We start from the raw sequence: 3063 nt of genomic DNA on the forward strand, positions 1-3063 counted from the left end.
ATTGAATAAGTTAATATTTTGTTTAACCTACCTAAATAAATAAATATTTATTTATTATAATAAAGGATAATTGCATAAACTGGTATTGAATTACCCCAACTTTGTGGTCTTAGTGTAAACTCTTCTTCCCCTTCCCTCCTTTATTCTTCCCTCTTCCTTTTTTTCACTTTGCAGGTATTTTTACATGCATGCGTTGCTTCCCCTCTCCCCATTGAATGTCAATTCCTTGAGGGAAAACCCTTTCCCCCACCTTTTTGTATCTCCAGCATTTGGCACACTGGCACATAATAGGTGCCCAATAAATGTTCATTGGACTCCATTGAAGAGAGCCCTTATATCTCCTTTAGGACTACAAATCCATTCACAATGAAATTTTTGTACAGGCAGAAAAATGGCAAAAGATTTACCTTTGGCTAGAGTGTATAGTGGAAGAAGGAATGCATTAATGTCACCCAAAGTTCCACTTAGTAGAATAACCAACCCTTACAGTTAGAGATAATCTGGAAGAGTTAGCAATACTTGAGTGACTTTCTCTCAAACTCTTTTCCCTCTCTTCCATTTAAACCTCTAATCTCTACAACTACCCTATTTATCTCTAAGAAACCAACTATATTCAGAATTTGAGGTGCTCTAAAAATAAAGTGATTCGATCAAAAGTGGGAGCTCATCTCTCTTCATATTATACCTCAACTATTCATATCCTACCATCTGAAACTCATTTGTTGTGTGTAATTTATTCCATTAAGTTGTTGGGATAAACAAATCCTGCAGAACTCTTCAGATGTGTATTCAGTAGGGAGCTGCTTGGCTGTCTGTAATTTTCAGCTAACTCAAAGCCCTCAGATACACAATCCAGTGCTCATGGATGTCATATGGATTGGCGGTATTCTCTGAAGAACCTTGGATTATTCAGAAAGTGGAGTGTTCATGGGGGCATTTTGTCATCTGTGGCCAACACAGAATGGATTCTATTGCCCATTCCCAATTTGTTCAGAAGTATAGTTTAGAACACTAGTAACATGGAACAGAGATTTTCGTTTCATGGCTCTGCTTTATACAAGCCCAACCAGAGAGAAATGATTTGGTCAAATGTATGAGCTCCTTACCGCTTTGTAGTTTGTCACTCATATCCCTACAGCATGGAGGCACCTTGCATTATATTAATAGCTGCCTTTTCAAAAGAATGGTGATTCAGAACTAGGTTTGAACTCAACTTTGGTGATATGATTATTGAAACATTCCAAACTGCTATATGCTTTCCTTTCTTCACTACCTATAAAAGCCCACAACAGACCTTAAACCACAAAATGTGTTTTGTCTGACCTTTGAAAATTAAAAACACTGCATATTTTTCATTTTAGTATCACTTTACATCCTAATACATCTCTTTCTTTTCTAATCAGAGAATGATCCCTTATTGATGCTGTTGATTACTCTCTCTTCTTTGATACTCTTTTCTCTAGGTTTTTGGGACACCACTCTGTCCTGGTTTTCTTCCTATTAGCCCACCCTTTCTTGGTCTGTGTTACTGGATCCTCTTCTAGATCATGCACTTTAACTGAGATGTCCCTCAGGTTTCTGTCCTAGGTCCTCTTCATTTCTTATTCTATACTAATTCACTTGGTGATCTCAGCAGCTTCCACGATATTTTTTAAAAATAATATTTTATTTTTCCCAATTACATGTAAAAAAATAACATTTACTTTTTAAAATTTTGAGTCCCAAATTCTTTCCCTTTATCCCACCGCCCCCATCTCTCTAAGACAGCAAGCAATTTGATATAGGTTATACATATTCAATCATGCAAAACATATTTCCATACTAATCACGTTGTGAATGAAGACACAGACAAAAAAAAGAAAAAAGTGAAAAATAGTATGCTTCAATCTGCGTTCAGACTCCATCAGTCCTTTCTCTGGATGTTGATAGCATTTGTCATCATAAGTCCTTTGGAATTTTCTTGCTGAGAATAACTGAGTCATTCACAGTTGATCGTGGTACATGTTGCTGTTGCTGTGTACAATGTTCTCTTTGTTCTGCTAAATTCACTTTGTATCAGTTTGTGTAAGTCTTTCCAGGTTTTTTTCTGAAATCATTCTGCTACATTTCTTGTAGCACAATAATATTCCATTGCAATCATATACCACAATTTCTTTAGCCATTCCTCAATTGATGGGCATCATCTCGATTTCCAATTCTTTGCCACTACAAAAAGAGCTGCTATAAATATTTTTGTGCACTTTTAAAAATCTCTCTGGGACATAGACCTAGTAGTGGTAATGCTGGATCAAACGGTATTCACAGTTTTATAGCCACTTGGGCTGTGTTCCAAATTGCTCTCCAGAATGGTTGGATCACAACTCTACTAATAATGCATTAATGTTTGAATTTTCCCATATCCCCTCCAACATTTATCATTTTCCTTTTCTTGTCATATTAGTCAATCTGATAGGTGTGAGGTGATACCTCAGAGTTGTTTTAGTTTGAATTTCTCTAATAAATAGTGATTTAGAGCATTTTTATATGACTATAGATAGCTTTGATTTCTTCAATTTCTTCCTTTTGACCATTTATCAATTGAGGAATGACTCGTATTCTTATAAATTTGACTCAGTTCTCTATATGTTTGACAAATGAGGCCTTTATCAGAGACATTTGCTGTAAAATTATTTTCCAAGTTTCTGCTTTCCCTCTAATCTTGGTTGTGTTGTTTTTGTTTGTGCAAAAGCTTTTTAATTTAATATAATCAAAATTATCCATTTTACATCTAGTAATGCTCTTTATCTCATCTGGTCATAAATTCTTCCCTTCTCCACAGATCTGACAGGTAAACTGTTTCATTTTTTTTGGGGGGGAGGGCTAGACAGTGGGGTTAAGTGACTTGCCCAGGGTCACACAGCTAGCAAGTATCAAGTGTCTGAGGCAGGATTTGAACTCAGGTCCTCCTGACTCCAGCTCTATCTACTGTGCCACCTAGCTGCCCAGGTAAACTATTTCTTGTTCTCCTAATTTGTTTATGGCATCACCCTTTATGTGTAAATCATGTACCCATTTTGACTTGCA

Source organism: Phascolarctos cinereus, unplaced genomic scaffold (assembly GCF_003287225.1).
Source record: "Phascolarctos cinereus isolate Bilbo 61053 unplaced genomic scaffold, phaCin_HiC Scaffold_2;HRSCAF=192, whole genome shotgun sequence".
In the NCBI taxonomy this organism is placed as follows: Eukaryota; Metazoa; Chordata; class Mammalia; order Diprotodontia; family Phascolarctidae; genus Phascolarctos; species Phascolarctos cinereus.